The sequence below is a fragment of the Salvelinus sp. IW2-2015 genome, unplaced genomic scaffold (assembly GCF_002910315.2).
Source record: "Salvelinus sp. IW2-2015 unplaced genomic scaffold, ASM291031v2 Un_scaffold640, whole genome shotgun sequence".
Taxonomy (NCBI): domain Eukaryota; kingdom Metazoa; phylum Chordata; class Actinopteri; order Salmoniformes; family Salmonidae; genus Salvelinus; species Salvelinus sp. IW2-2015.
The window spans coordinates 820,011-828,316 of NW_019942587.1; the positions used below are offsets into that span (position 1 = coordinate 820,011).

General features: G+C 39.5%; 1 long non-coding RNA gene and 1 pseudogene across 1 annotated transcript; both read left to right on the forward strand.

Moving 5' to 3' along the window:
* Window positions 1–2,487, forward strand: LOC139023971 (uncharacterized). The gene is made up of 3 exons (XR_011475202.1): window positions 1–90; window positions 1,199–1,369; window positions 2,454–2,487. It is a non-coding gene; the product is annotated as an uncharacterized lncRNA (long non-coding RNA).
* A 61-nt stretch (window positions 2,488–2,548) lies between these two features.
* Window positions 2,549–3,986, forward strand: LOC112068665 (zinc finger protein 135-like; annotated as a pseudogene).
* Window positions 3,987–8,306: the final 4,320 nt, after the last annotated feature.

Below are 8,306 nucleotides of genomic sequence, written 5' to 3' on the forward strand. Positions count from 1 at the left end.
GAAGAAGAYAACAAAGTAGCCTAACTGTACTGTTGTAGCCGACCACATTTCATGTCTTACAAAGAAACAATAGCTTCCACAATGGATCGGGTAAGTCTGGTTTTAACAGTATATGCCTGCTGTGCTGTATAAAATGTCTAGGCCTAGTTTTCATCATCTTTGCACMTCCACATTCCTGTTTTCGGTTAAATGTCGTTACAAAATAAAATAAAAGACAGTAAAACTTGTTGGGATTTTTTTAAACTTCAACAAAGTAGCCTGTTTAGGAATCTGTGGCTATAACCTAATTATCTCTCCTTCCTCACAAAGTGTGCACATGTTAACATTCCTTCACTGATTTCGAACACATTATCCATTATTTGACCAGATGCTCAAGTGGCCGCTCGAACAAAGAAAAAAAATATTAAAAAATGTAAGGCAATCGTGAAGAGTCAAGATCACGTGGGACAGTAATATGCAATGAGGGCAGATGTGCGTGTTTCCACTAGTTACCACAGCCACAAAGTCAAATGTCTATATCGTGTTTTTATTTATTAGGGTTAGGCATAAAGTTAGAAGTGGCGCAACGGGTGGCGCAGTCTAAGTCACTGCGTGTCAATGCTAGAGGCGTCACTACAGACACCCTGGTTCGAATCCCATAGGGCGGCGCACAATTGGCCCAGCTTCATCCGGGTTTGGCCAGTGTAGGCCGTCATTGTAAATAAGAATTTGTTCTTAACTGACATGCCTAGTTTAAATAAAGGTTAAATAAAAAAGTAGTATGGTTAGGGTTAAAATAAAATTGTAATAAGATCCATTGTAGAAATGGGCGTGGTTTATGACTTCTATGACTAGTGACGACCAGGCACTACTCCCATATAAAGTGTTCTACTTTTATCAATACACTCCTAACAACCTAATCGTTACGACATTTATWTTCGATCAAATAAGTCAGAAACCAGATTCTGGGCCCAGTTATCCATCTCGCTTCGCCTCTAAATTGCTGTTTGAAATGAAATGACTGGTATGAGATATATGGTGGAAACTAGCCCAAGCTTCCACCAATCTAATGCTCTTAGATTTGTGGGTTGTAGTGTACGATTGAACATTTCAAGAAAAATTAGATTTAAGGGATGCACTCAAATCAATCAGAGGTTTAGACTAAATTAATACAATATTTTGTTTAATTATACACGTTAACACTTCTTGCGGCCAACAGGACAACGCTAGCCCGTTCCCCTTCACCCTCCCGGAGTCCCCATGTCAAACGCCTCCCAGTTCCGCTTTACTGCTGGGTCTTGTCGACTGCAGGAAAACACCGGGGCAGAGTGGAACTGAGAGAGAAGATGAGGAAGATGGGGATTTGATTTCATTAAGTAAGAACCATGGTGTGTAGATTAGACTACAGTCTGCTTCTGAGAACAATAGCGGAGGTGCATAAAGATGGCGGCCCGCATGTACTTACCACAAATTCCTTGTTTTGCTAAGTTCACTGTATTCTAACATTGTTCTTTTTTTTTTTTTTACTGTTTTTTGGTATGGTCATAGCGCAGTAAACATGATCCCAATTTTGCTTCAAAACGGCGGCGATTTGAAAAATCCAAAAAGTAGATTGTGCTGATATATTGGAACATTGAACCATGTCGCACACCGTAGTTCCAAACTCAGTAGATGGTCTAAAACAATGATGTCATATCAGAATTCTGCCATCTCCTTGCACTTTAGTCATTCATTGATTAATGATATATTGATGAAATATCTGGGTAGTTCACCATTTTAAAAGTAACTTAAAATTAGTTGAAATATATATATTTAACATTGTCATAAAAAGAACATGTTCAATTTCATGAAAAACATGTTTTTCCCATCTCAAGACATTGAATAAAAATATAACTATACTAAGTGCCTATGTGCCAATAAAGTAACAGGGTTGACAGTAAAATAGTCATAAATCAGCCACCAATTCACTTGTGACGGGGAATCAAGCCCACCAATTCACTTGTGACGGGAATCAGCCACCAATTCACTTGTGACGGGGAATCAGCACCATTCACTTGTGACGGGGAATGGAAGCTTGTTTTTTTGCAACAGTTAGTGTCAATTTAATGCAATCCAGAAAATGAATTGTTCAAAGATTTACTAGCATGTCTATGTATGGGTAAATGGTTGACTTGCTCAGTTTTCCACCACAAAACAGCTAAAGTTGACAATCGAAGTGACGCTGTTAAAAACACTGTTTTTCTGAGCAATATTTCAAATTATAGGACACGTCAAGGCCTTCATCAGATTCATAGAGGCATATTTAATCTGCATATGTTCTAGCACGAGCAGCGCAAGTTTCCTTCATGCTTCTCAAAACTAACATGTTGCTGTGTAGTAACATTTATTTAGATTGCCAATTTTCAGCATTTATCAAAGTTCCATCAGTAGCCTGATTTCAGATGTCCATGCTATTCAATGTCTTTGTTTCACAGGGCAGCCCTAACCGTTGCTCTCTCAGTGGAAGGGCTTATCATCTGGGGCCTCGACAACATCATGATGCTGACAAGGAAAGACGAGTCTCTCCAGATCAGAACACCTCAAGAAACACAGCAGAGACGATAGGGAAGAAACTCACCACTGCTGCTCTGACTGTGGGAAGAGTTCTGCTAAACAGAGGGAATTGGTCATTTACAAGCAGATTCACACTGGGAAAAAAATGTACCGCTGCTCTCAGTGTGGGAAGAGTTTTGCTGCATCTAAAACCTTACAATCTCAGATAATTCATACAGGGGAGAGGCCTTACCCCTGCTTTGATTGTGGAAGACTTCAGTCAATCAGGCCTTGACTACACACCTACGCTACACACAGGAGAGAAGCCTTATAGCTGTGATCAGTGTGGGAAGAGCTTTGCTCTATCCGGAACCTGAGTACGCACCAGCGTGTACACACAGGAGAGAAGCTTATAGCTGTGATCAGTGTGGGAAGGCTTCAATCAATCAGGAAACCTGACTGTGCACCAGCGTATACACACAGGAGAGAAGCCTTATGCTGTGATCAGTGTGGGAAGAGCTTTGCTCTATCCGGAAACCTGACTAGACACCAGCGCATACCACACAGGAGAGAAGCTTATAGCTGTGATCAGTGTTGGAAGAGCTTTGCTCTGTCCGAAGACCTGACTAGACACCAGTGCATACACACAGAGAAGAGCCTTATAGATGTGACCAGTGTGGTAAGAGCTTCATGGATTCAGGTAGTCTGACTAGACACCAGCGCATACACACAGGAGAGAAGCCTTATAGCTGTGATCAGTGTGGTAAGAGCTTCATGGATTCAGGTAGTCTGACTAGACACCAGCGAATACACACAGGAGCAAAGCCTTATAGCTGTGATCAATGTGGAAGGTTTTGCTCAATATTCCACCTGACTGCACACCAACGCATACACACAGGAGAGAAGCCTTATATCTGTGATCAGTGTGGAAGAGCTTCAATCGTTCAGGAGCCCTGACTACACACCAACGCATACACACTGGACGAAACCTATAGCTGTGATCAGTGTGGGAAGAGCTTCAATCATTCAGGAGCCCTTACTAGACACCAGCTCWCACACACTGGAGAGAAACCTTACTCTTGTCTATGTGGAAAGAGCTTTGCTCGTTCAGGGTCACTGAAACAACACCAGAAAGCATCTCCCTCCTCCGGCACCGGTTACAGTTCTCTGAAGATAGTTTCAATAGAAAACATATTGTAAAGAGTCATTCATCTCCCATTCTCTAACAGTTTAAGTCTGATTACCATGGTAACCTGTGTAGCATAAAATGCAGCTCTGGATCCATATGTATCAAGTGTCTTGGAGTAGGAGTGGTGTGTGTGTGTGGTGGGGTGGAGGTGTTCAGAGCTGTATCTTATTTCATTAACTCATATTATCCATTAAATAATTGTGTAATGTAGAATAATGTTTCAACAATACTAGGTGTGTATTCATGTATTCAAAAGATCAATAAATTACATCCATTATCTGCTCAACATCTGCTTATCACATTCATTTTATGTTTTTATTATCTATAATAATAAAACATGTATAAGGAGCATAGGCCTCTTGTAGAATTAGTTTGGTCCTAAAAGATGTTCACATATTTATTGTAAAACCCTTCACCAGGTTTTAGTGTAGCTGATGGGACATGGCAGTAGAGAAGACATAGGACTATTGGTGTGGTCAAATTATGTTGTTGTATTTATTTTAAAGGATTTTAATAGTGATATCTTTCAACTTTCCTTATTGTATTTTAAGTGTGCTCCAGAAAGATGTTCACACATTTGGTTGTTAGGATGAGGCGTCAAGGCGTCATCAGTACTTATAGGTCATGTCAACCACAGATCTCACACTCTTCTGTTTTTTCACGACCAGTAACGTCTCCCCYACCAAACTTCTCTCTCTTCACTCTGGAAATACACTTGATAATATTGTTTTGGAATTCTACACAGGGGTCACTCGAAGTCAAACTTAAATGAATCATTGTTTATTCACAGTTAAGTGGAGAGTTTCCAACCAACTCAATGCACCATAGTACACATCGATCGGGAGCTCTGCTGGGGCAGTCCCAGCAGTTACATTTAAGTCATTTACATTTGTCCAGTTGTCCTATATACGGCTAAACTAAAATCTACAGAACATGAATTGGTTCCTGCATGTGACTGGCTGTTATCCCGCAGGCTCAGTTTCCCAAGAAACTGATCAATGTCTCCTATCTTAACATCCAGAACATATTCTGGGTGTTCTGCCAACTGGTCTGAGGGTCACAGTCACCTGCATGAACCAAAACCGAGTGAGAGAAGAGCGAGCACTCTCTTCAGAAATAAAATTCCTGCCCAAAATTCAATACATTACCATTCTACTTATTTTTGGTGAGTTGTTACGTGGAACAAATGCTTGCACGAAAATATTGTAAAACATTATCTGGAATGTGGTTTCATGTTTTCTTGTTTTGTTTTACATTGCTGATTGCATATTCATTTTTAAAATATGTATATATTTTTTTATGTTTAATTGTATTATGTAGAAGAGACCAATATGTTGTTGGTGCCCTATGTCCCAATACTCAATGTTGTAGTCCTGGTCCTGAGAATAGAGACCAGGATATGTTGTTGGCCTGGGTCCCAATACTCAATGTTGTAGTCCTGGTCCTGAGAATAGAGACCAGGATATGTTGTTGGCCTGGGTCCCAATACTCAATGTTGTAGTCATGGTCCCGAGAATAGAGACCAGGATATGTTGTTGGCCTGGGTCCCAATATTCAATGTTATGGTCCTGGTCCTGAGAATAAAACAGGTTTAAAACTACAACAGAGAAACACGTGTCTTACAGTGCTACACATCTGTTATAATAAGTGKTTTTTCCTGCTTAATTGAAGTATCAGGTGTAGTTTTTCACCAGTTATAAAGTGTGTTTGTTGTCTCTTTATGTTTCTAGGCTGCAGGGAGGGAGATGCAACAACAGCCTTGAGAACAACTGGACTCAAATAGAACTCTGTTCCAAGTTGCTGTCAGGTAAAAGTAGACGATAGCAGACAACAAGATTCTTAATGTAGCCTTGAGACTGGAATTCTCTCTTGGCAACCTATAATCTTTTTGACTTGTGAAAAAAGTAACTGGTAGTGTGTTTAGCACTTTCTTGTCTTTCTGGATGAAAAACTGAAAAACAATAGCTTGGACCAAAAACATTATTTAAAATTGTTGGGATTTTATTTTTCCTTCAGCAAAGTAACTTGTGTCTGCTATATGATGTTTGAAATTGTCATTGTATTATTCATTTCTCCTAAAGTGTGCATTGTTATCCATGTTTTGAAAGCAGTTATTAATTATATTGGAAGATATCTCAAGAGTTCCGAGTGGTCTCAGCGGTCTATATAGGGCACTGCATGTCAGTGCTAGCGTTACTGCAGACCTGAGTTGATCCTGGCTGTATCAACGACGTGAATAGGGAAATCCATTGGGGGCGCGCTAGATTGGCCAGCGTTGTCGGGATAGGGGAGGGTTTTTGGCCAGGATAGGCCGTCATTGTAATAAGTAATTTGTTTTAATGACTTGCTAGTTAAATAAAAATTTTTAAACTTAGCTCAAGTCGGAAGCTAACAATGAAATAGATAATTTTCTGTGATAGTTTATAGCGGTTGGTTTGCAGCGTTATGGTGCATTACTTTCATTGTAGTAGAGTGTGGGCGCTAGTGACAGGGATCGAGGAACTAAATCCTATCAGAGCCGTTTCTCTTTCTTTAAAAATATAAATATTTGTGACTGTATCTATTGATGCTTCTACTCAGTATGCTTATTAATCCATTCTTTTAATCGCACACCACTGGAGAGAAATGTTGTGGAAAGGCATTGGCTCATTCAGGTTACTGAAAAATACCAGAGAGGTGCGAAACGTTGCAAAGGTGGAAAAAGTAGCTTAATTGTCGCTACTTGATGTCAATAGTTAAGAGATCTTATGTAAACGACTTCAAGTAAAAGTGATGTCATCAGTAAAAATAGCTACTTGAGGAGAAAGTAAAGTATTTTGTTTTTAATATATGCTTAAGTATGAAAGTATGGACATGCTAATATGAATTAGTTCAAAAGTAAATAGTATACATTTCAATTCCTTAAATTAAGCAACGCAATATGGAACTATTATTTTTGTTATGTTTATGGATGGAATAGCAGGGGCACACTCACCTCGATATCATTTAAATGAAGGCATTTTGTGTTTCGTGAGTCTGCAAGATCAGAGGTGCAGTAGGTGATGACATAGGGATGTTTCTCTTGTTAAGGTTGTGTGATTGGACATTTTCTGTCAAAATGTACAGTTATTTTGCGTGTCAAAATATATATGGACGTCAAAGTAAAGTTGGCAATATATAGTGAAGTAAGATCCGTCAAAAACTACTTCGTAGTATTTCAGTATTTTTAATTAAGTATTTAGCCACTGTCAACTTGTCATCTAATGGAAATGTCCATGTTGACAGTTTATGTATAGGAGGGGTGTTTGACGGTGGTGGGGGTGTTGCAGGTAGCTGTCTTTTCTTTAATTATCCCATTAAGCATTAAATATTGGTGTAATGGTGAATCATGGTTTACATTAAAGGTGTGGTATTCATGTTTTAATTGATCAATTAATCTAAATCATTATCTGGCTTACAACATCTGCTTGCTCATTATGGACGGAGAGGGCTCTTCTAGATAAAGTTTGCCCCAAATAGATATAGAATATTTTTGTAAACCTATTTATAGGTTTAGTGCAGCTGATGGGCTACAGAAGATGCTGCTATAGGAAATGTAGTTGTGGTTTCATCTCTGTTTTGGCTTCATGTGGTTCAGGTGAGCATCTTTCAAGACTTATCTTTACTTTATCATTTTGTAATTTGTTATCCACGTGATTGTTATTCATGATTGATCATTTATTACTTGTGTAAAAAAACATTAAGTAAGCAGGGATATGGAAGGTGAGGTTTGAGGTTAAAAAGTATTTGTTTTCTTTAGATTTTTAACAGTGCTTCGATAAACTTTTGCTGCCAATGGAACAATGGGAATTTCCAAGGTATGGCTTATATTGTCTGTCATTTTTCTCCAGGGAGAATCGTCAGTGTATGCAAAGTTGCAGGCTGGGATGGCCCTAGTGGACGACTAACAGGGTGATGGCTGCTAGCCAATGTACTATCTTGCTCGAATAAGAGGAAGTGACTCTGTACTCACTGTCCAACCTCCTCAACCAGGCAGAAAGAGGATGATGGATGTCGCAGATATGATGCTGTGATTACTTCAACTGCCCTAGTGCTGGGAGCCCGGTGAGTAAGTCGCTAGACTTACAAATCTCTACTATAAATGTTTTATTAGATGGTATTGTGCTTGACCTTATGCAATGCATACACTTGTTGTTAAGCAGACCAGGCTAGTTGATTGGTTTAAAGTGTGTTAAAATTACGATGATTACTTTAATAATGAGACCCAAAATTGAAGATTGATGATGTAGATGTTGTGTTTCCTTTTCATATAGAGACTCGGCACAAAGAAGCTGAGTAGAACCTCCTCTAGTCATGCAACCGAACCAAGGAGTACACAACAAACAAGATGAATACATAGAATGATATGTCTGCATCCCAATGGTATTGTTTCGCTCTTGGTGGCTATATGTAGGGAATGGGGGTGTTTTTGGATGAGTGAACAGCAGAAGAATGAAAAGATGATCTGCGCTGGATCCCTAATTGTGTGTCGGTGACAGCTGGATGCAACCCGGTTGAGTGAAACACTTGCATGAGAAAGGTGCTTAGACGCGTCGGCTGGCACTCGGGGGCGCTACTTTAGGGGCTT